The 27,069-nt window shown below is 32.6% G+C and overlaps 1 pseudogene; it reads right to left on the bottom strand.

Annotated features, from left to right (window-relative positions):
* Positions 1-26,623, bottom strand: LOC137838898 (uncharacterized; annotated as a pseudogene).
* Positions 26,624-27,069: the final 446 nt, after the last annotated feature.

Below are 27,069 nucleotides of genomic sequence, written 5' to 3' on the forward strand. Positions count from 1 at the left end.
GTATTGTATTTTTTTTATTAATATATATATTAAATACTACCTAAGTCTAACAAATGTCATGTTATCTTATTTATGATTTATTTACATCTCTATAGTTTCCCACAGTTGTTCATATAATCTATAAGAACTCAGAATCTGAATGTTTATTTATTAGTCGTTTGTTTCTGTATCTCCATGCAACTTGAATGCGGATTGCTGCAAGGGATCTCCAATAGGGTGATTCATACCTAAAATAACACAATTATCAAATCATATGTTATTCATGGATTTCAAAAGAATCATATATGTTTCTACAAACACACTAGACTAGAGTGAAAAATATATAATACACATTTTTTTTATTTTTTTTGAAATATAATACACATATTCTCTGAAAAGAAAAGTTCGTGGAACATTATTAAATATAAACTAATTTTAAAGATAAAAATAATTAATTATTATAAACTAAATTAGATACTACTTTAAATACTAAAAAATATTGGTATTTAAACTAATTTATAAATAATTTCTAAATTAACATTAACTGTCAAAGTTTTAGTTACCAATTATTTAGATTTTAAGGTTGGTATCTAAAATTTTGATAATTAATTAGATATAAATCTATAAACTAATCGTCAATAATAGAAATCATCACTACAAAAAAATCATGAAATAGAAATCAACTTTTAGAAATCAAAATAATTAGTTGTAATAGTAACTAAATTAGAGACCATTTTAGAAACTAAAAAAAAAAATTCTAAATTAGTTTATATTATTGTTAAATAGTTTCTAAATTGGTATCTAATTAGCCACCAAAGTTTTAAGTACCAATTATTTAGTTTCTAAATTTGGTAGCAAAAACATTGATTGTAAATTAGATATCAATTTAGAAACTATTTAACAATAATAGAAACTAATTTAGAAATTAATTTTTTTTTAGTTTCTAAAATGATCTCTAATTTAGTTACTATTGCAACTAATTATTTTGGTTTCTAAGAATTGATTTCTGTTTTATCATTTTCTTATAGTGTACTATGATATTGATATTTGTTTTAGAATCCGAATAAATATCTAATTTACTTAATATAATAATTAATTATTTTTATTTTTAAAATTAGTATTTATTTAATGATTTTGTTGTAATGAATTAAGTGAAGAGGAACATAAACCATTATCCTTAACTACCATTTTCCTATATCAATCTCTTTGTGAGTTTAAAGCTGTGTTTTTGCCTATTGTCATTAGTTAACTTTGATTTTGTTGAAGTCATAAGTTGAGAAGAGAATGGTGAATGAGAAGTATAGATAGAGGAGAAGGGAGTGACCTTAAGGCTCCTTGAAGACGCAAACTGCGGAAGAATCTTGTAAAAAGGATTGTGACTTCTTCAAGGTTTTGTGCTCGCAGTGAAAGTACTTCCACATTTGTTAAGCATCTTACTGTCCTGTTGCTAAGCAACTTCTGTCCTGGAACCCTTACTCTTCTGCCATCTGCACCAGTAATCAAATTCATGAACTAAGCTGCTATAACTCTACTATCACCATTAGAAAATTAGAAAAGAAATCAATTTTAGAGAAAAAACAATTTGATATGTTGACTAAATTTTAGAAACTAAAACCATTATTATATCTAAATTAGTTTTTTCTACAAGTTTTAGATACTAATTATTTAGATTCTACGTTAATAGCTAAAATCTTGGTTGCTAATTAAATACCAATTTAGAAATTATTTATCTATAATGAAAACTAATTTAGATACGGATAATTTTTTTATCTCATTTCGTCAATATAACAACTAATGATTTTATTTTCTAAAATTGGTTTCTATTTGATAATTTTTTTTTAGTGTGGTTCTTCTGATTCAGAATGTAGAGTCATAAGCATATTACCACTGCATTATGAAGGAGGATACAGGTGAAAAACCAGAAAGAAAGAAGTTATTGGTGTACCTGCGCTGACAGAAGAATGCTCTAGATACCATGTCAAGAGTTCTTCACCACAAGTATCACCTTCAGATAAAGGAATTCTAGTTCCATCTTCTCCAATGCTCTCCAATTTACCACGCACCACGAACACCATCTTCTCTACCACACTACCTTCACTCAAAATTCTACTTCCTTTAATGTATGTAGTTTGTCTTAGTCTCGCACAAATGGCGTCTAACACAGGTTCATCCATCAGAGAAAATATTCGAACCTGAAGAATTTTATGTCATGGTTAGAAATTGGTAGAGTAGTAAAGTGAGCTAAACCATCTTCAAAAACTTCAATGATTGTTTCACACAGTTAGGCCTTAATACATAGATTCATGGTGAGGATGCATAGTGTTTTTCCTTCAAAATTGTCTTCATATTTAAACTTGCATTCAATTATAGTTGGTTACAAGTAGAGACCAGATTATGCAGAACAAAAATTTAAAATGGAAGTTGCATAACTAGTCATCTATGCCACAGATATTCTGGTGCTTACTTTCTTAACAAATTTGAAGAGATGGCGTCTTATATCCACTTGCAGGTCTTCTGGAAAATTCTCCATTAGTGTTGCTTCATTCACCCCTCTTGTTGCAGTCCAACTATACCGTTCAGCCTCTCGTACTCTCCTGTGTGACAAACATAACTTTTATATCACTTTTACATTCGTTTCATCCATCATTTCATATGACATAATACCTACATAAAATGACAAAAGTAGACACACATTATCTGAAATTTTGGACTATAGACGCTCTATATCATAGAATTGTGATGTTTTTCAGTTGGTTTAACTTTTAACAACCCATGACTTGAATCAAGAAATAGACAAACAGTCCATCGATAATGTTGACATGATTCATGGAAAAAATGGGAAAATGTTATATACCTTCTGAGGTATTCTGGCAAGCGCCTATGACTCATCCATTGCTCAACATCACCGCGTCTATGTTGCATTTCTAGCCTCCTATAGAAGAGAAGGAAGGAAAAAAAAATCAAGCATGTTACAACACCAAACACATTAGCACTTGACCATCAAAGTTTGCTTAAAACTTGCAGTATTAGATAAGTTCTACCTCCGTCCAAGACCTTGAAGAAAGTTCTGTATGTTTCCAATGAGAAGCGCAAAAAGCAAAAGTCCCAATCCTATGATGGCCATAGTAAAAAGGGCTTCAAACACAAAATCGCTTGGTGTTTGGTTACCAGCCAGAGTACTGATTTGCTGCATAAAGATCAAATGGGGTATAATTACTAGACATAATAAACCATTCATATGCATTCACTAGTTTTAGTTTGAAGAGTGTTGGTTGGTACTAGTTGGACCTTGACAAATGACTTGATATTGAGTTAGTAAACCATTTTTATGCATTTAAAATTTCTACATTGAGTTGGTCTAGGAGCATCAAATTTTTCACCAGTATCATTTGATCCACTCTATATATTGTGTACAAGATTACTACTAAAAGAACAAAACAATAAAGAACAAAGTGCATACCAGTGCTGAATAAAGAAAGGTGCATACCTGTAATCCCCAAAATAGAGCATATATGTATTTGGTGACCATGTTTGTTTGTGTAGTAAGAGGTACAGCATTGTTATAAATCCCATAAGCAAAAGAGCCACTGGAAGAGGAATTCCAACATGCAATAGCATCTGCATGATTGTTCCACTGGTTTGATGATAAGCCAAGTTGATTGTCTCCAACATGGCTATGTCCACAATCAATGAATGCCAGGCATCCAGGGATATTAGAACTATGGCACGCATTTCGAAAACATTGATTAACCCTCTGGAAGAAGGGAGAGAGAGAAAAGAAGAACCTCAGCAAGTTAAATGTTAACCTCCATTTACTGAATTAAAATCCCTGATTCTGATTGAATCACTCATCTTCAAAGTATCCAAGGAAGCATAACTACTTTGATAATTAAATTTGTGATTTCCAAGACTAAAATCATATCTACAAAGAAAAAATTTACTTTAAGAGGACATACTAATATCATATTCACAAAGCAGTTCATCCTTCCTAGAAATCTCACTGTATATTGTTATACTACAAGCACATGGGAATGTGCATTCAAATGAATCAATCAAGTTCTACTTTTTACTCTTTCAATTTCTGTTCTTAACAGGATTGGATGGCAGGAAAACAATTAGTATCTGATACTAGTAAAAAAACATCGGTGCATAGGAAGTTTTAGTGAGGAAGAAAATTGGTATTTTTGAAATAAGCATCAAATAAATGCCATTTTTATTCACCTGTAGAGCGAATAGGTACCAGGTAGAGCCAACAACATGGCTAGCTAGCATGAAAATGAGAAGATTTATAATGAAATTTGCCCATGCTGACTCAAATATGAATCCTGCTGGAGATTGACCAAACAGCATAGGCAGAAATCTGAATAATCTGGGAATATACTGCACTAGGATCGCTGCACGCAGAACATTCTTAGCATAGTTTGCTTCCCTCAAGGACTTTGGTAGAACAGTCAATAACATTATCTGGATAATTTTATGAGAGATAAAAGTTGTTCAAGTGTATGCACGTTATAGCTATAAGTTTTTAACAATTAGCAGTAATTTCTGTAGATTCTGTCATAGTATATAAGTTTTCTCATGTGTGCCTTATAGAAGAAACATATCATAACTGAATAATTGATATCTCAAAATACTCAAGTAAGAAACTTGAAAAAATGTATAGTTTCAAAACTGACAATGCCCAGGAATTCGAGAGCAAATATAAAAAGGAATTGAATTCATGTTCAAATTGTTAGGCTTGCATATTTCATAATCAGGAATTGGGAGATTAACACATTTAGAAACTTAATTAGTAAGTTCGAAGGAGAAAACTCAGTGGAAAGAAGAAAAAAATTCCTAAAGGAAGAATGTAAATGGGAAGAAATTACCTGAGGAAGAGGAAATACAACAAACAAGTCAATAAGAAAATAACCCTTCAGGTAATGAAGTGCAATTTTCTTTGGATGATCAACTAAATCTCCAGCACCAACCACCCTCGACTCAGGAGAAACAAAAGCCAACCTAAACTGTGACAAAGCAACTTGGTAGAGTTATTTAGCCTTAAATTTTGGAAAGGAAGCAAACTAACTTAATAACTACTGTGATACCTGGTAAAAAACTGAGAAAGTCCTAATATAATAGTTCTATTCCAGTCCATTCTTTATAAGTAGGTTGACAAAATAAATAAATACTGTACTTGTACATTGGAAGAACATCTGCAATTTATAGATTCATAATTGTTTCAAATTGAGGGTGGCTGTAATGAGAGTGATGGGTAACTAAACAAGATTTCAGACATACTTGCAGAAAGCAAGAGCAAAAATTCCCTTGAATATTACAGTTATCCTTTGAGTTGGCTTTTACTAGCCTAAAGCCTGTTAGATTAGCGCTAGAAAACTCTTCTGACACATTTATCAGAATATTCATTAGTGCAAAGTCAATGACATCTACTGATAGACAATGTTTTTTAAACTAAAAAACTGTTGTTCTATGAATATATGGATATGAAAAAGTTAGAGAATGGAGAATGGGAGGGGGAACTTCTAAAATGATTGTTATTGGGATGTTACCTGGAGAAGAATGTGAAGGAAATATATGAAGTCATTCATGCTTCTAACTATAACAAGTGCTTTTGTCAATTTCCAATTGATAACTATACAATTATGATCCTGCATCCGAGAAATGCAAATTTAAATTTCACAGTTGCAGGAAAAGATATTTCATTAGAACTTACAAAATTTGTGTAATTAAATAAAAGGAAAATAACTATATAAGTTATACCTGCCGAACATAGAATAAGAAGAAAAATAATGGATCCACAAAAATTGCAATCAAGCAAAAACTGGCAAGAACCTTGTTCCACTGTTGTATGAATTTAGAGTGAGGATTCATAACTCCAGGAACAAAAGATGAACATAGAGAAAAAAGTTTTCTAGTGAATCCTTTGGCATCCCCATAACCAGCATTCTGAAACTGTAAACATTGAAAACTGAAGTATAATTGGTAATGAGAAAGTGATAGCAAATGATAAATGTCTACAAAGGCAAATGAAAAAGGTCACAATAAGATAAAGTGTAATGATAAAGAAAAGCTTATAAGTGCCTTAGGAAAATGAGAATTAGATTCACCAGATAGATTCAAAAACCAGTGAAAAATAAGCTACACTCACATAAAGGATCGACACCACCTTCAACCAGAAAACAATGATTTTTATGGGTTTTCTTCCTTATATCTTACTAAACCTTTTCATTTATATTAAATGTAAGACTTCGACTCACTTGAATTCATAACCATCACAAAATTGTAAGTTGACAATACTTGACTCTCAAATTGAACAATGATAAAGACAACAGTAAACTTTAGCAGCAAAGTGAATGAAATGCTCAGAAGAACTTCAGAATTTTGTTAAAATTATAATACTAATGAATATGTGGAGTGTAAAGAGTGCTTTCTTTGTAATGAACACAAAGAAAGGTAAAAAGTAAGATATAAAGCACAAACACCAATATCTAGAAGAAATTGTTTGACTATGTACCATGTAATCAAAGGCAATTGAAACAATAATTTATCATAGGAAGAAAGACAGACACCTTGGGATCAGGTATATTACAAGCTTTTGGATTTCTTATCTGAGAAGACTTGAAGTAAGTAGGACAAGTAGTACAATAAGGATCATTACAAACTCCCAGTTTCCCAGATCTCAGTAAATGTTCATTTATGCTATCATAGCTTTTATTCCAGTACTTTGAAACCGTGCTGTCGAAAGTAGAAAATTCATCTATCTTGATCTCCTCTGTTTTGTTTCCTGTTACTACTATACTATGCTGCATAAGATTATCAATTTCTGGTGTAGAATATAATGAACCACTATCTCCCACGAGACTAGTTTCTCTCTCATATGACTCCATGGGAATAGAAACTGATGCACTTTGTTTCCTGGATAAAATCTTTTGGAATTTAGGATGCAAAGTTTCATGATATGGTTGTGCATCTGTTTCTTCTGGTATCTTCTGCTGCTCACCGTTTTCAAAATTAGCCATGCTTCCTTGACAATTCTGAAACTTTTTTTGCATTCAGAATATGTATCATTAACAATAACAATTTTAAAATCTGATAATGGAATTCAGCTTGAAACTTTAAAGAGAATATAGATTATAAAACATTCTGTAACTACTTCAGTTTCAGAAAGCCAAATACTATACAACTGTGATAAAGACAGATAGACTTTAAAGCAACATAAGGGAACTAAGTTTCTTGAACCATTTCTCAAAATTTACTGCTGACATTTTTTCCTGATGATGAACTGGCCTAATAAAAAACTACAGAACAAAAATTTATCAATCTAAAATGTTTGAGAATGTTAAGAATACTTAATTCTAAAATGAAAATACTGTCTTGATGTTTGTCTGCCCCTTATAGTAGAATAGAATCCTACTCTGCAAAATCCTCTGAAGCTTGGCAGAAACTAATCAAACATCCATTGACCTCATGCCTTTACATGCATAAAAACTGTGTAATAGCAACAAGGTGATGTTTAAACAAAAAATAACCAAGTAAAACAACAAAGGTGCAGCCAAAAACAGTGGTAATACCAGTTTGAAGCTTTCTAAGTGAAAAGCCAACACCTTGATCCCGTCAAGTTTACATTACAGCATGCATTTTTCAAAGTCAACAACACCTAAATTTTATAAGACAGAGGATGTTAATATACCATAAAATTTAAGGTTTTAGATATTCAGTAACACGTTGAGTCAAATGAATAAAAATTTTTTTTTTTTAAGTTTTGAAAACTTGAAGAGTGAATAGAAGATTATATCATAACATGAATTTTGTAAAACTCTTGGAAAAAAAATTATGATAAAGTCTTACAAATGATATGATAAATGGTACTCTGATGAAGTAAAATAGCAACCCTTGCATTGGAGATGAGGGTTGAAGAGTTTGAAAATGTCAAAATGTCAGTTCTGACATGAGATTGTGAGGGATAATGAAAGGGAGTTGGAATGCTGACTGTGACATGATCTGTTCAAACTTGCAGCATTAGTGTGAATTGTTTTGAATTTAAAAACACAATATAAAAGCCTTTGCTTCACTTCACCATTTTTCTATTTGTCTAACTTTGTTTTGTTCTGTCTAAGGATTTGATGGAAGTAACATAGAAGAACAGAACATTATCTACTTTGGAGCAAAGGGTGGTTGTTTCAGTTGATGTTGGTAACTGACACAGTTGTTGTCACTTTATTAATTCTCTTAATTTTTTAATGAAATATTATTTATTTTTCTTCATTTATTTTCAAGTAAATTACACTAGTGTTTGCATTTACAGAAGATAAAAATAAGGCCTTTATTAAAAAAAAGTAAATTTATTATAATATTTTAATATAATCTACTCAATTAATATACTAATTATTTTAATATAATATTTTACAGATGATTATATTTTAAGGCATGTAATCTAATCAAGTAATATACTAATTATTTAATATAAATAATACAATTACATATATATATATATATATATTATTTTTACCTTTTTCATTTATTATTTTGCTTTTAATATTGTTTTTATTTTAAATAATTATATTTTACCCAAAACTTATAATATTAAATTATTATAAAATATTTTTAAATCACATATATTTTATCTCTAACGAAAATTAAAAAAAAAAAATCCTTTTAGAATTAATATATTAAAATTATATGTGATTTAAAAACTTACTATTATTCTTTTTTCCTATTTTTACACGATGTAAAATTAATAGAATAATTAACTTAAATACTTTTTAAAACCCTGCAAATACTATCCTGTTTTATTTTAGTTACTATAAACTTTTTTTGTTACTTTAAATCTTTGGTACTTGTTAATGTTGTTTATCCCTTAACTATAATTAACTTAGTAAAAAAATATGAAATATTAATCTAACTTTGTGGTCAATGCCTGACCGAATGGAAACTGTATCAGCTAATGCCTGGATCACTTACACAAGTTACGTTATAAAATTACAATTTTTTTTAAAAAAAAAAATATTTTTTTGTTTTGTTTTATTTCCATTTCCTTCCTATACCAATTTTAGCTTTAATTATTAATGTTTGTTATTTAATCAGGTGAATGCATGTGTGATACTATTTAATTTTGAAATAAATATGTAAACAAGAAAGAGTTAGGAATATATTATAATATAGGTCTAAACAAATTTTTTTATTGATTAAAATTTATTAAAAACATTATCTTGTGGATTTTATCACAAATTAAAAAATCTCCCACCTTTTACAATCTAAAAGATATTTCTTTTGAATTGTAACACAAATCTCTAACAATATTAAAAAAATAATTAGAAAACTTAAAAAATTATCTTTGTGTTAGGAAACATTAAATACTACCAATTTTTTAGTTTTAGTCAACGCTCTCTCACACACTCAAATGATAAAATTGTTCTCACATACTCAAATGATAAAATTGTTCTAAAAAACATTATGGCTAGACAAAAAGTGAAAGGGTTATAGTTAGAAGAACAATGTTATTTAAAAATGTAAAGTTATATTTTATTTAGGATTATTAAAAAGTTAAATCCGACTTTTCACAATTAATATAAATTAATATAAAAGTGACCGAAAAGGTATATGGAGGTGGGAGAATTTGCCCTCATCCAATTTAACAATTCTCTCATGATTTTGTAGTTTAAAAAAATACCCAATTAAAAATAATGCATTATAGAATATTTTGCTAGCATTAAGTAAACAAATCATCCCATAAGTCACCATCAAAATTTTGGATCTCATATCATATTTAAAGATTATGATTTCTTAGTTTAAAAAAATCAATATAAAAAGAAAAGGTAAAAATAATGTGTTAGAAACCCTATTGCTAACACCCCTTAAATAAGCTACATGAAAATTGGTAACAATGGTGACAAACAAAAATTAATGGAGGGTGTTTCTTCCTGCACCCTATCGAAACACTTCCTGCACCTATCAATTCCTTGAAAGACAAATTTACCCTTTTTAAAATGACTTCAACATTATTTTTTCTGGAAGTTTCTGGAACACCCCTTTCCATAATTCATTTTCAGAAAACGTTTTTTTGGAAAAAAACAGGATTTTCGGAAACATTTTCCAAAAAGAATTTCCAGAATAAACTTTCTAAAATGTATATAATACATTCTATAATATGTTTTTCGGAATAACTTTTCAAAAGTATGTATTCTATTATCAATTATAAATTATCATATATGATAAATTGGTTAACAATGTAAAGGCTTTTATACAAACTTGTTATAACAACAAAAATATCAATACCTTTTCTTTCTTGGGACCAAAATTGAGGATGTGCTTTATCAACTATCTGTGAGTAACACATTTCTCTTTTTCAGAATACAATGCACTGAGTGTATACACAATAAACTTGGAGGTGAAATTAACTTACACTTTCGTTGTTTTAGTGAAAAATGGAGGGCTCTATATGTGATAACAACCTAGTGAAACTACAATATTGGGTTGGAGATCATAAAAACTAAGAAATCAAATATAAAAGTGCAACCCAAAACCTCAATGTTCAATCTGATGGTGAGGAATTAGCACGACTTAGACGTTTCTTCCTGTATCTCCATGCAACTTGAATGCGGGTTGCAGCAAGGGATCTCCAATAAGGTGACTCATATCTAATGTAAGACAATTATCAAATGATTAAGAAAGTCATGGATTTGAAAACAGAAATAGAACCTTTTATGGTGAAAATCACAAACTTGCTTGATGTTACTACCTCCTACATGTGTGGTTTAAGTAACTTTTTTAACTCTACAAGATTGTTTTGGTTAGCCATCTTAAACTCTTTTTTTTTCCTGTTTTGGTTCTTATGTTATGTAGTCCTTAATGTGTTCAGTTGTAAACTTTCGATAGGTCCTTTCTTATATTGGAAAATTTTCATTCTAGTCTGTGTTCTTCAGGAAACATTAAGGCTGTTTTCCAATCTTGGTTAGCTACATCATCAGTTAACAAGTACACAAATTAAATTGAAACAAATTTTCTTGGGGGCAAAATAAGAAAAAATTGAAGAGGACAGAAAGAGTTATAACAGAACTAACATGTTATGTGTGAGGGATTTGTGAGTATAAAACATGTGCATTATTATAACTGGTTTGGTTATGTTCATTTTTGTTAGTCAGGAAATGTTAAGAAGATTAAGTTGAGCCATAAATTCATATAGATACAAAAAAACAAGGGATTGATGGACCTTATGGCTCCTTGAACGCATGGACTCCGCAAGAATCTTGTGAAAAGAATTGTGACTTCTTCAAGGTCTGAAGCAGAGAGTGAAAATGACTCCACATTTGTTAAGCACCTTACTGTCCTGTTGCTAACTAGTCTCTGTCCTGGAAGCCTTACTTTTCTACCATCTGCAAGAGAGATCAAATTGTTGAACCATTCTGTTTCTTTTGTTGATTTTGCAACTCCTTCTGGTATACTTTAAAATATTAACATAGATTATGTCATAGCTTATTGATATACCTGTGCTGACAGAAGAATGTTCAAGATACCATGTCAGAAGTTCCTCACCACAAGCATCCCCTTCAGATAGAGGCATTCTGGTTCCATCTTCTCCAATGCTCTCCAATTTGCCACGCACCACGAATACCATCTTTTCTACCAGACCACCATGACTTAGAATTCTACTTCCTTTGATGTGTGTCTTTTGTCTTAGTCTCTCACAAATGGCATCTAATATAGGCTCATCCATCAGAGCAAAAAGCCGAATCTGCAGATAATTCAGATCCTCAGATTATTGATCCAAATTGGTACAAAATCTAAAAGAAAATAAAACCATCATTATAAGGAACTTAGGGTTGTATGACATGCTTTGGCTTTTGGTATTCATGGCTTTAGTTTCATGATGAAGTTGCATAAAACTTTTCCTTTAAACTGGCTTTCAATTTAAACTTTTATCCAGAACTAGCAGCTTACAAGTAGAGACCTAATGAAAGCTAAAATTTAAATAAATCAGTGACTGACATTATGATGCTTGCCTTACATTTAAACCTAAAAATTTAAATGCACTTGAAGTGTAAGCATGACAAATTAGAGCAGTTATTACTCATTTAAGACATAGGTGCACATACTTTCTTAACAAATTTGAAGAGATGACGTCTTATGTCTCTCTGCAAATCTTCTGGCAAATTCTCCATAAGCATTTCTTCATTCACCCCCCTTGTTGCGGCCCAATTATACCGTTCAGCCTGTCTTACTCTCCTGCGTGACAGGCATATTATCGAGTAGTTACACACAAGATATGATCCATACTTTCAAGTTTCATGATACATGATACCTAAATAAAAAGGAAAGTAGTGCACATACTATTTTCTCAGAATTGAAGTTTATAGACATGTAATACTATGGGAAAATTGGTTGCTTCTCATATTTGCATACTAGATTAACATTCATGTGATGCACTGAGTTATATAAAAAAAGAATTTGATATTTAAAAATTTGAATTGTGTATTAATATATTAATGAATTATTTCCATCAGAAAGATATCAAGTCAAAATTATAAAATATTTAAAATTTAGATCTACATTAAGTAATAAGATGTTAATGAGTTCTTTCTCACAATAAGATACTAATGAATTCAAATTTTGAATTGTTTGTAACAAGCAATAATAGAATTTCAAACTTTTAATATTTTTGGAATAATTTATTAGGCAACATTGCACAAGAAAATTTGACGTGTCAAAATTTTGGGGAGACACTAGTGTCAAAAGTTACCACTTGGTGGAATTTATAAACCATGTTCTATTGATTGATTGTCTAAATCACCACATAATTCAACAGGATATCCAATAACATGTTCAACAGACTTTACATATTCTGCAAGATTACGTGTACTATTAATGTACAGAATGACTAATCATATTTAATAAACACATATTAAGACAGAAACAGACAGATGCAAAAAATTCCAAATTCCATTGCCTCACTTTAAAATCCTTCAGAACCAGCTAACTTAACTTTGTCAGGTAAAGAGCATTTGAATCTTTGAAAAATAATCTGCTAATGTGCAACAAAAATGTTTACATTTTCAATAATTGGTGTTCTGGGAGAGGATGGAGAATTAACAATCAAGCAGTGACTTAAACAGTTGACAAATATACCTTTTGCCAATGCTGGCATAATTCATAATAAGAATGAGAAAATTTTATACTGTTAGAATAAATAGTCTTAAGTAGAATTTATTGTAAAGGTGTTGTGTGCTTTGTGTTGTACCTAGTTCCTAGATATATATTGTCATATCCTCTTCTCTTCCCTTCTCATACATTGTATATGGTATATCCAAAGTTATTATAAATATGAGATCATAAGAGAGTGAAATTCACTCTCTCATTCATTCTATCTCTTTTGTACTTTTGTCAACTTATACCTTCTTAGACCTTCGGGTAATCGCCGATGGCTCATCCATTGCTCAACATCACGGCCTCTAAGTTGCATTTCCAACTTCCTGTAAAAGGAACAAAAGAAAACATATCAAACATATTGCAATAATAAAAACATTAACAAAACTGTCAAATATTAATCTTGCAGCATTAGGTAAGTTCTATTCTACCTCCGTCCAAGAGCCTGTAGAAAGTTCTGTATGTTACCAATGAGAATTGCAAAAAGTAAGAGTCCCGATCCTATGATCGCCATAGTGAAAAGGACTTCCCACTCAAAATAGCTAGGTTCTAGATTACCAGCCAGGGTACTGATTTGCTGTATCAAGAACATCCAGGGCATAACTGTTAGATTAGATATCAAATCATTGATGTGGCTGCTTTAGTATTTAGGAGTGTTAATACAAATTAGAGTTTCTGTGACCTATTTAGCCAGGAGTCAAACTTTTTGTATAATTGCTACAGAAGGGAGAGAGAGAGAGAAAGAGAGATGCAAACCTGGAATCCCCAAAAAAGGGAATACACATATTTTTTTACTATGTTAGTTTCTATAGTAAGTGGTACAACATTCTCATAGATCCCATAAGTGAAACCATCCGGAGAGGAATTCAAACAAGCAACAGCATCAGTATTGTTGATCCACTGATCTGATATGAACTCAGTTACGCCATGTCCACAATCAATGAGCCTCATGCATCCTTGTATATTAGAACTATGGCAGGCATTCCGCAAACACTGATTAACCCTCTGGAAGAAGAAAGAAGAAGAAAAGCAGAAAGTAAATCCAATGCTAACTTTCGCTTACCAAATTAAATTCCTGATTCTAATTGAGCCAGTCATCTTTAAAGCATCCTAGAAGACAATGTATTATGTAGAACAATTTCATTTCAGATATTGGGATAACAATAGAAGATGTCATATGCATATTGATAACATGTTTCGATAAATCTCATAGCATACAATAATAATAATTACTATTTTATATAATACACAACCACATTGAAATATGCATTTAAGTGAATTGAGTTTTATTTTCCTTTTGCTCTTATCATGGTTTGAGGGCAGGCATGCAATTTGTAGCCTATGCTACTCATTAACAATATCATTGGGAGCTCGGCTCTTCCCCAACGAAAAGAGAGAATTTAGTGGACTTTATGATATATTGAGGATAAAATTCAATATTAAAAAAAAAAAACAAGTTCAATGTTATGTCCCTCACCTGAAGACCAAAGAGGTACCAGCAAGAGCCAACAACATGACTAGCAAGCATAAAAATGAGAAGATTTATAATAAAATTTGCCCAGGCTGACTCAAATATGAATCCTGTTGGAGATTGGCCTATTAGTAGCGGCAGAAACCTGAATAACTTCGGAAAATATTGCACTAATATCACTGCACGCAGAAGATTCTTGGCATAATTTGCTCCCTCCAAGGAATTTGGTAGGACAAATAATAATATTATCTGCACATATTTTACTACATATGTCAAGGAATTTGGTAAGGTACACAAGCTCATAATAGCTTTATCTTGTTTTGCAGATTGAAAACTCTTCCTATGCGGTGCCATGCATGTACATATCCATGGACAAATGATTCCTTGGAAAGACACAGAAAGGAGAAACCATTTTGGTCAACTCCAAACCGATTATGCATGATACCATAAAAAAAGCAGTTTAATAACAAAAACAAGCTTCTGATGTCAGACCAGTAATTGGATCAGTGAAATTGGATTCACGGTTTAATAGTTGAATATTGTTGAACCAGTGCATAATTAATGAGTATGCGTGTGTTGAGATGCTACTTTTTGTATAAATTGTTATCATGAATCCTTATAGACAGTATTTTAACATTTCAAGCTTTTTTTATTAATTTAAAACCTTAATATTGATTCTATTAACATAAAGAATAACAGCAACCTATTATAATTATAATTTATAACAGATAAAGCATGGCATCCAATATATATAAAGAAAGTGAAAATCATTTATTTGCCATAAGATTATTAAAATACAGAATCAATTCATTATAGTAATTAAAATATATATATTGATCTTATCTTAATATTATATATTTTAATGCTTTTTACTTTAAAAGACTGAATACATAATGTAGTATAATGTAAAGGTTAGCAATGCCAATACAACCAACAATGGTTGGTTGATGTGGAGACAAATGTGCTTTAGGAGACCTATGCTTGACAAGTTGACACCTTATTTAACATTGTGCACTATGATTGATTTGAATGGATTTGCAAAATGACCATTCGGCATAATTTGATTGGTTCACATTCAGTAGTGGTCGACACCAGGTTTACAATTGTTAGATATAATTAGATATTATTTGATATTATGAGATATTATAGATATTGTTAGATATCTCATATTTATGTAATGGGCTTAGTCCATATGTTTCTTTTTCCTATATAAACATAACCCTATGTGTTCAATATACACCAGGGATTTACCCTATTCTTTCTTTTCCTTTAATATGGTATCAGAGCATAAGGTTAGAGTTTAGGGTTTAGGGTTCAATTTTTATTGGTGAACCCACTATTCACTGGAATTTTCCAGCCACCACCCCACTGTCTCGCCGTACCCGCCTCCGGACCTTCGCCGGACCTTCGCCGGAGACGCCGCCGGAATCGCTGTCGGAGCCTTCATCTTTGTTGCTCCCGCCAATTAACCGGTGACTGGATTTGCCCTTATCTTTTATGGCTTCTTCCGCTTCCGCTGCCACTATGGCTTCTTCTTCAGTCATTATGCCGGATTCATCTATTTATACTAATTACGTCAATGTTCATCTTTCCATTGACAAATTGGATGGAACCAATTATGACACTTGGCTTAAGAGTCAAGGTTATGTTGATCATCTTACTCATCCTACTCTTGCTGAAAATGAGGTTGTTCGTTGGTCGAAAATTGATGCTCAATTATGCATTGTTATCAAATCGACCATTCACTCATCTTTAAAACAAATTTTTCGTACCTATGAAACATGTTCAGAAGTTTGGGAACAAGCAAAATTATTATACACCAATGATACTCAACGTCTTTATGGTGTGTGTCAAAATCTTCTCACAATTGTTGCTCCCAAACGTCTTGATGGTACAATGGCAGAATATCTAGGTAAACTTCATGCTCTTCTTCATGATTTTAATGAGTTATTACCTCCTGCATCTACTCCTTCTCAAGAACTAGAACAAAGATCCAAGTTCTTCATGTTATTGGGTTTACATGGTCTTCCTGATGATTATTCTCACGTTCGTGATCAAATTTTGGGATCTCCTATTGTGCCCAATTTTACTTCCACTTGTTCTACCCTTTTGCGCGTGCCAGGTAAACACACCGCTGATATAACGTCTCATGTTGATGACTCTTCTGCTTTAGTATCTCAGCATAATGATCGTACTCGCCCTCACAAGCCGGGCAAAGGGCGTCACAAGTGTGACCATTGTGGCAAACTTGGCCACAAAATTGACAGATGTTATGCCTTACATGGTCGTCCTCCTAGATCTGTTGCGGTTGCTCAAATTGCCCCTGTGCAACCTTCTACCATGAACCATACTTCAATTGATACCCCAAGCCAGCCTGCTATTTTCAATGAATTTCTTAAATGGTATGAGGATCGTCAGAACCCTAGTTCCACGGCTTCTGTTGCACATTCAGGTACATCTTTTGTTGGCCTCACTCACTCCACTTCCCATGGCCCTTGGGTTCTAGATTCAGGTGCCACTGATCACATTACTGGTAATAAATCTTTTTTCTCTTCCCTATCTACTACGGGTTATTTACCTTCAGTTACCATGGCCAATGGATATAGGGTACCATCACATGGTGTTGGTACTATTAATCTTTTTTCATCTTTATCTATTGATAATGTTCTTTATGTTCTTGGATCTCCATTTAACTTACTATCCATTAGTCGTCTCACTCGTTCCCTTGACTGTGTTATTTCTTTTACCAAAGATTCTGTTACTTTACAGAACCGGAGTTCGGGACGGATGATTGGCACCGGATGTGAGTCTCATGGACTTTATCAACTACAGATCTCTGCACATGTTAGCGCAATTATGGATTCTCCATCTCTCATTCATGCTCGGTTGGGTCATCCTAGTCTTGCCAAGATGCAACAGCTTGTTCCAAGTTTGTCTAATGTGTCTACTTTATCATGTGAGTCGTGTCAGTTAGGGAAACACATTCGTAGTTCTTTTCCTCGTAGTGTCTCACAACGTGCTTCATCTCCTTTTGCCTTAGTTCACTCTGACATTTGGGGACCAAGTCGTATTAAGTCTAATTTAGGATTTCAGTATTTTATTACTTTTATTGATGATTATTCAAGATGTACTTGGGTATTTTTAATGAAAAACCGTTCTGAGTTGTTTTCTATATTTCAAATATTTTACAATGAAATTAAAAATCAATTTGGAATTTCCATCCGAATTTTGCGCAGTGATAATGGACGTGAGTATCTTTCTCATTCTTTTAAAAATTTTATGGCTTCTCATGGTATTCTTCATCAAACTTCATGTGCTTATACACCTCAACAAAATGGGGTAGCTGAGCGCAAGAATAAACATCTTGTTGAAACAACTCGTACTATTTTAATCCATGGTGATGTTCCTCAGCGTTTTTGGGGTGATGTTGTTCTTAGTGCTTGTTATCTCATTAATTGCATGCCATCTTCAGTTTTAGATAACAAAATTCCTCATTCTATTTTATTTCCACATGACCCTCTCCACTCTTTACCTCCCAAAGTTTTTGGGTCCACATGTTTTGTTCATAATTTTAGTCCTGGTCTTGATAAATTATCTCCTAAGTCACACAAATGTGTCTTTTTAGGGTTCACTAGATCACAAAAAGGATATAAATGTTTCTAACCGTCTTTAAACTGTTATTTTATTTCAGCAGATGTCACCTTCAGTGAATCTTCCCTTTACTTTAAGTCTTGTCCTTCTCCTTCAATTTCTTCATCTAATCAAGTTAATATTCCTCTTGTTGTGCCTAGTGCACCTAACAATTCACCACCGCCGCCAACTCTTCAGGTGTATAGTCGTCGTCAACCGTCTCATCGTCCATCAGCAGACTCTATTCTGGTGCCAACACCTCATCCCCCTCCGGCTCCTATAGTTGAACCTCCGACTATTGAACCTGATCTTCCTATTGCTATCCGTAAAGGTATACGTTCTACTCGTAATCCCTCTCCACATTATACTGCTTTGAGTTACCATAGACTATCTCAACCCTTTTATACCTGCCTTTCGTCTATTTCTTCTGTATCCATTCCAAAATCTGTAGGTGATGCCTTAGCCCATCCTGGTTGGCATTAGACCATGCTTGATGAAATGAATGCGCTTCAGAATAATGGAACTTGGGAATTTGTTCCTTTACCATCTAGGAAATCTGTTGTTGGTTGCAGGTGGATTTTTGCTATCAAAGTAGGTCCTGATGGTACTATTGATCGTCTCAAAGCTCGTCTTGTGGGTAAGGGTTATACCCAAATTTTTGGTTTAGACTATGGTGATACTTTTTCTCCAGTAGCAAAGATGGCCTCTGTTCGCTTATTCATAGCTATGGCTGCTCTTCAACAATGGCCTCTTTATCAACTGGATGTTAAAAATGCTTTTCTTAATGGGGATTTGCAGGAAGAAATTTATATGGAGCAACCTCGCGGTTTTGTTGCTCAGGGGGAGTCTTCTGGATTGGTATGTCGTCTTCGCAAATCCTTATATGGCCTCAAGCAGTCTCCTAGGGCTTGGTTTGGAAAATTTAGCAATGTTGTTCAACAATTTGGTATGACTCGCAGTGAAGGCGATCATTCAGTTTTTTATCGTCACTCGAGTGCTGGGTGTATCTATCTTGTAGTATATGTTGATGACATTGTTCTTACAGGCAGTGATCACCATGGCATCTCACAAGTAAAACAACACCTTTGTCAACACTTTCAGACCAAAGATCTTGGCAAACTCAGATATTTCTTGGGGATTGAGGTAGCACAATCCAATACTGGTATTGTTATCTCTCAAAGAAAATACGCATTAGATATTTTGGAGGAAATTGGGTTGATGAATTCGAAATCTGTTGATACTCCCATGGATCCCAACGTCAAGCTTCTACCCAATCAGGGGGAGCCTCTTTCAGATCCTGAGAAGTACAGGAGATTAGTTGGAAGATTGAACTATCTCACTGTTACTCGTCCTGATATTTCCTTTGCAGTCAGTGTGGTGAGTCAATTTCTTAATTCTCCATGTGAAGATCATTGGAATGCAGTCATTCATATAGTGAAGTACATTAAAGGCTCTCCTGGAAAAGGTTTGTTATATGGTCATAATAACCATACTAAAGTCGTTTGTTATTCAGATGCTGATTGGGCAGGATCTCCATCTGATAGAAGGTCAACTTCTGGTTATTGTGTCTCCATTGGTGATAACTTGATCTCTTGGAAGAGCAAGAAACAAAGTGTTGTGGCAAGATCTAGTGCAGAAGCAGAATATAGAGCTATGGCCTCGGCTACTTGCGAGCTTATTTGACTTAAACAGTTACTTAAAGAATTGCAATTTGGAGAGGTTACTCAAATGACACTCATATGTGATAATCAGGCTGCTCTTCATATTAGCTCAAATCCAGTTTTTCATGAAAGGACAAAACATATTGAGATTGATTGTCATTTCATTCGAGAAAAGATTATATCAGGAGATGTCAAGATTGAGTTTGTTAATTCAAATAATCAATTAGCAGATATTTTTACTAAACCCTTACGAGGACCTAGGATTGATTACATTTGTAACAAGCTGGGTACATATGATCTATATGCACCAGCTTGAGGGGGAGTGTTAGATATTATTAGATATAATTAGATATTATTTGATATTATGAGATATTATAGATATTGTTAGATATCTCATATTTATGTAATGGGCTTAGCCCATATGTTTCTTTTTCCTATATAAACATAACCCTATGTGTTCAATATACACAAGGGATTTACCCTATTCTTTCTTTTCCTTTAATAACAATCAAAGTCTAATACAACCTTACAAAACCGGTTCATAAGGTTTACACCTACTTATATACTATGAAATATTCTTATCTCTAGTCGATGTACACACCCCTCACGCCAAAACCTGTCAACTCGTGTGTGAAACTATATATTTATGGGTGATCCGATAACGACCCAATAGCAGGTGGCCTGATAAGCCCAACAAAATCTAGCTAAAATAGACTCTAAATGACTCTGATACCATATTAAGAAGTGGATTTTAAGCCTAACTCAACCTTACAAAGTCACCTCATAAGGTAAGGTTGCACTTACTTATATACCATGAAATGTTTTTATCTCTAGTCAGTGTGGAATCTAACATTAATTGATTAGAAGGTGTCAAAGCTTTGAATAATTGTCAACTGCCAAGAGATAAATAGGAAAGTGGCATGCCTGTTAAAGAATTGGCTCATATGACAACAGTAACTACAATGACACTACAAAAAAAAAAACTTAATAGCATTTTAACCATATCCCTTATTTAACATATCATAATAATTTATATCTTCAGTGAGGATTGAAACTTCAAATTCATAGGGAAAACCTAATGCTCGAATTTGCTGAGAGCAGAATTTTATTTACAAAATCCCAACAACTCTAAACAGATAATATAAGTTAAATGGCTGTAGGACACCAAGGACCCTTGTATTTTCCCTTTTTGTATGACAACTGAAAATTTAGATCTGTAAAAAACATAAATCTCATGAGATGATTAGAAAGCAGAATTTGATGATTGCCAGGAAAAGAAGAGAAAAAATGAACAAATATTCATATTCAGATGTTAGGCTAGTATATCATGTATTCCAAAATAAATAAAAAATCCGGCATTTAGGATGTTTGATATACTAAATCTGCACGAGCAAGCTCAGAAAAAAAAATGAAAACAAAATCCAAAGGAAAACAGGAAGAACATTACCTGAGGAAGAGGAAATACAACAAATAAGTCAATGAGAAAATAACCCTTTAGGTAATGAAGAGCAATTTTCTTTGGATGGTCAACTAAATCTCCAGCACCAACCACCCTCGACTCACGAGAAACATAAGCTAACCTAAACTGTAAACAGGCAACTTCATAGAGTTATTGAATCTTTAAATTTTGAAAACAAAGCCAACTAGGCTAAAAACTTAACCATATTTAAGATTCAGGACAATGCTATTTTTCTTTGTTTTTCCTTTTGAACTAAACTAATAAACAAAGTACAAGACACATGTGAGTACTTCATAATATAAAAAAGGATACAGTCCAGTCTATTCAGCATTTGTGCTTTTTAATCATTTCAAAAAAATTATTTTCATCTAGTATTATTAGAGATAGATAATTCTATCACATTTCTGTTCTAACAATCAGTTGAGATAATTTTCTGTTTGTTACAGCTGTATATAAAATGTTTTATCAATAAAATTTACGACATTCTTTTCTCTCACTTCAATAAGGTATCAGTTCAAACTTTTCCTCCATTTTTTATTCTTAGCATGTTTCTGCTTGTCTCTTTAGATTCTTCATCGCTATCATGACATTATGATTTATTTATCAGCAAATAATATACTCTTGGATTTGGAAAATGTAGGAACAAGGCTCTATACCCGATAGATTATATCGGGCAATTGTTTAAAATGGAGTGTGGTTAAATGAAATTATGGGTGGATAACTAAACAGAATGTAGACATACTTGCAGAATGGAATAGTAACATGTTATTTGAATGGAATAAACTTTCTTTAAGTTGGCTTATATGAAACTAAACTCTGTTACTATGCTGAAGTACATGCATCAGAATATATACCTTCTCAAAACTAAGAACATATATTAATAAAAACATGGCATCAATAACAGAGTTTGACCATTCTGAGAGTTAAAGGATTTGCACAAATTAAAAATCAGGGTGTAGGAGTAAGGGTTTATGAAAAGGTAATTAATGAGAAGATACCTGGAGAACAATGTTAAGGAAATAAACAAAATCATTCAGGCATCTAAATAAAGCAAGTGCTGTTGTCAATGGCCAGTTGATAAGAATGCATTTATTATCCTGCATAATGATCAGGAAAAATGAAGGGTACATTTGTAAATAGAAAGATAAGTGACTTCTAGAATTGTCACTTTCTAGTTAAATGATAGAAAATAATCGTACCTTCTCCACATAGAGGCAAAAGAAAAACAATAGGTCCACAAAAATAGAAATTAAGCAAAAAATGGCCAAAAATTTGTTCCACTTTTGTACAACTTTAGCGTGTGGATTCATAACTCCAGGAACATAAGAAGAGAAGAAAGAAATAAGTTTCCTCACAAAACTCTTGGCATCCCCATAAAGAGCATTATGGAACTGCATTCAAAATATGAAAAAAAGTAGGCTTGGTTATGAGAAAGTGATTGTCAGTGACGAATGTCTACAAAAAGAAATGGAAAATGCTACTATAAGATTAAAGATAATAATACAGTAAAGCCTGTAGCAGATAACAAGTATGAGATAAATAACGATAACAACTTATCATTTCTCCTCAAAGTGAACAAGGACAAATAGTAATAGCCTTAGTGGTAGCAAAACAATGTTCATTGACATAGCTTAAAAATAAGAATTTTGTTAAAAGTATATTAATAAGGACAAACTTGAGGATTAAGAGAGTGGCTTCTTGTAATGTACCCAGATTAAAAGAATATAAGAGGATCATATGATAGTAGATAATACTATGAATTTACCAATTGTCAAAGTAAGGCATCACAAATTAGTAAGTTACAATTATTCAGAACCTAGTTAGTGAATTACATTTGCAATATCCTCTCTTCTCTCCCTTTTTCTGTATTTTCTTTCGATATAGTGAACAAACTTTATCAATATGTAATATTTCCCATTGGAAATTTTCACACGAGAGTTCAAAGAGTGGTGCCTTCAACTAGGAGAATATAACTCCCAGAGAAATTTATTTTTCTCTTTGCTAACAGATGTTTTCTCTAGGAGCATCACCAAACAAGTGTTTCACAGAAGAACAATCTTTTTCTCTAAATCACACATTAATTATTGTAAATACTTAACTTCCTAAATAATATGAGTTTTCTAAACAATGACTACTAATGATTAACCAAAATTAAATAGCAAATATATTTTGTATGCTTTAGCTAAATCACTAAGGACCAACAATCTTTCTCGTGAGTATGAATCCAAAAGATTAGCTACTTAAACCAAGTGTTTTTCGTAGCAAAACCATTCAACATGCTGATTATTGAGATATTATTAAAATATGGTGATTTCAAATGCAAAAACAAAAAACGCAACTATATAACTAGAGAAGTACAGTCATCTTAATGACTGACAGTACAAACAATATTATAAGGATATGCATAAATATGAGAGCAATAGCTGCTACAGTTGGCGATATTGAAAACAGGAAGAGTAAATATTTATTGAATAGCAGCAATCTCCAGATCTGACCCATTATGAGAGCAGCATGAAAAGAGAAAATACGGTCAAATTTCATCTTAAAACTAATCGGCATCATTAAGTGAAGTTATCCAATAAATATACAAAAAAACACCCTAAAAATTGACACAACCATGTAGGAATTCCCAACACCCTCGCCACATTTGTCTGCCGGGTCAGACTACACTACTCTACAAGAATAGGCGATTAACCAGGATGGTTTGTAGGCTCTGATACTATGTGAGAGTTCATCTTAAAACCAATTGGCATTAAGTAAATTGTCCAACAAATTATAAGCAACACCCAAAAATTGAGAGACATGTGGGACTTCCTAACACTTCCTCCACAGATGTTTGTCAAAATAGGCTAGCCTACCAGAAGAAGTGATTTATCAAGATGGATTATAGGTTATGATACCATGCTAAAGTTCACCTTCAAACCAACTGATTTTATGTTATCCAACAGATATATAGGTAGCACTCCAATAACTGAGACAGACAACGTGAAACTTCCTAAAACCCCCCTCCATAGATGCCTATTAGAATAAGGAATTGACTGGAATGGGCTATAGGATTTGATACCATGTCAAAGTCATCTCAAAACCAATTGAAATTAAGTGATGTTGCCCTACAAATATATAAGCATCACTCTTAGAATTGAAGCGAAGCGGGCAATGTCGGACTTTGCAACAAAAACAAGGATATTGTGCTCCACCAAAGTCAGACAGATACTAGACTCTCCTATATGCCTCACATTGTGCAGCAACCAAATCCCCTAATCTGATATCCTCGTACAAATATCAACTGCTGCTAATTCTGACCCAAACTTATAATTACTACCACTAATAGCTAAACTGACTCTTGTGCTACGATAGTTTGGTCCTTGCTAGCTACTGGACTAATCCCCTTCTTCATAACATAGACCTGCTTAACTACAGGTCTGCTATTAATAGCCTACTTAAAAATTGCATTAGTACAATTGAACCAAATACAAATTATTATTATACCATAGTGAATTCCTGATCTTTGTCAGAATAAAGGCCTATAACATGAAAACAACTGAAATGTTTGTCTATGCACTAAATAATTGAAGACAACTGAAATTATAGTCTATTTTAGGATGAAAGACAAAAACCTTTGGATCCCATCTAGTTGAAGGTTTTGGATTTCTTTGCTGAGAAGCATTGAAGTAAGTAGGGCAAGTAGTACAATAAGGATCATTGCACATTCCCAGTTGCCCAGACCTTAGTAAGTGTTCATTTTTTCTATCATAGTCACTATTTTGGTAATCTGAACTTGAGCCATGGAGAGTAGCAAAACTATCTGTCTTTCTTTCATCTGCTTTGTTTCCCGATACAATATGCTTCTGCAAAAGATTTCCAGTTCCAGTGGTAGCATACAATGGACCACTCATATGCATAAAGGGTGTTTTTCTCTTGCTCTGAAGTGGACCAGTATGTCCCACAAGGCTAGTTTCTTTCTCATATGACTCCAAGGAACTCATAGGAATAGAAATTGAAGCACTTTGAGTCCTGGTAACTGTCCTTCGGAATTTAGAGTCTAAGGGATCATCGTATGGTTGTGCATCAGTATCTGACAGCATAGGCTGCTTGTCATTCTCAAAATTAGCCATGTTTTGATAATTCTGCAAAAACTGTTTACAAAGTTAGCAAAACATCAAATGCATATATGTTTATGTATCATATCAGCAACTCTAAATCAAATACTGCAATTTAACTTGAAATGTAACAAGGGGGAATGTAAAACTAGAAAGTGATTTAGTGCAGCATGAAGAAGCCAAATACTATACAGCAGTAACAGAACCAGATTGAATTTAATACAGAATAAGGATACCAGCATTATCTTTCCCTTGTATTTCTATTCCACATTGATTCTTTACCAAAACTCAGTCGGCTGCAATTCATTTTCCGGACAAAGACTTTCAGCATTTCAGGACTATTAAACAGCAATAAGATGATGAGGATGTGTGATCATACAACGATTAAAAGGGGTACTTATTTAAGTGTTGCAACTCACGAAAACAAATAGTGAAATTTAGTTATAAATTTATATCTCCCCCGTACTCACTAGAAATAGAACATTTATTTATTCAAGATAAAAAATAGCGATTAACTCACTCACTTATTAAAATCCTCTGGAGCTTTAAAGGAACTAAATAATGATCCATTGACCAAAACCAATGAACAAAAGCACATGCATGAATCATCAACCTCTACAGATACCCTTCAACCCATTTTTCCTACCCCCACATGCATTCCATAAAAATTAGCATCCATATACATACTGTAACATGCAGCATTGAAAACTAGCAATTAGCTTTGGAATCAGTGGAAGAATTCTTCTACCACGATGAAAAGTGGTCAACATTGTACAAAGGCAGCGATCAAACAATAATCAAGGAAAACAACACTGATCAGAATTAAGAAACCTGGTGAGGAGCAAATTTCCCAGTGAAGAGTCAAAACCTAAAACGCCCACCAGCTTTTTTTAATCCATTTAAGGGAAATATTGCATTTTTGAGAGCTTCTTCGTCATGGGGTCAATGAAGAGGAGATTCTCACAAAAGGGTGAAATCAGTTTAAGTTCAAAAGGAGAAATGAACAGAGGTAAACACCAAAGTGAGAGGTGTAAGAGTGAAAAAGTGAGTTGTGATGAAGTGAAGTGTGTGTGATGAAGATTGAAAGTTAGAGTTGGAAATGAAATTGGAGAGTCATTGGTGAGAGGGATGGTCCTTGGAATGTGCATTACGGCATAGAAACATGTCAAGGTCTTTCTTTTTCAACTGTGTTTTCCCATAATACACTTATTTTATAATCTGATATATCTATAGAACAATAAAATAATTCCGAATAATAATAAAAATTATTTTTTATTTTTTATTTTACTTTGTTTTTTTTAACACCTGCGTGATTACTAAATCCTCAGAAACAAAATATTTTATAATTATTTTGTATATAATTCAAAAATTAAATTTAAAATAATTGTGTCTACAAAGTAGTTATTTGAAAACTAAATTTAATTTATAAAAACTTCTTATTTTCTTCTTCAGTTAATACTTCAAAAAATTATCCAGATTCTAACTATTTACAAAATTAAAAAATAAATATTTCCAAATTTTAATTATAATATTGAGCTTAATCATCTATCAATTGTGCCAAAAAATCTGGATATTTGAATTACTTTTACAGCAAGTGATTGTTATCTAATTGACTTTCCCCACAGAATA

This window comes from Phaseolus vulgaris, chromosome 4, assembly GCF_000499845.2.
Source record: "Phaseolus vulgaris cultivar G19833 chromosome 4, P. vulgaris v2.0, whole genome shotgun sequence".
Lineage (NCBI taxonomy): Eukaryota > Viridiplantae > Streptophyta > Magnoliopsida > Fabales > Fabaceae > Phaseolus > Phaseolus vulgaris.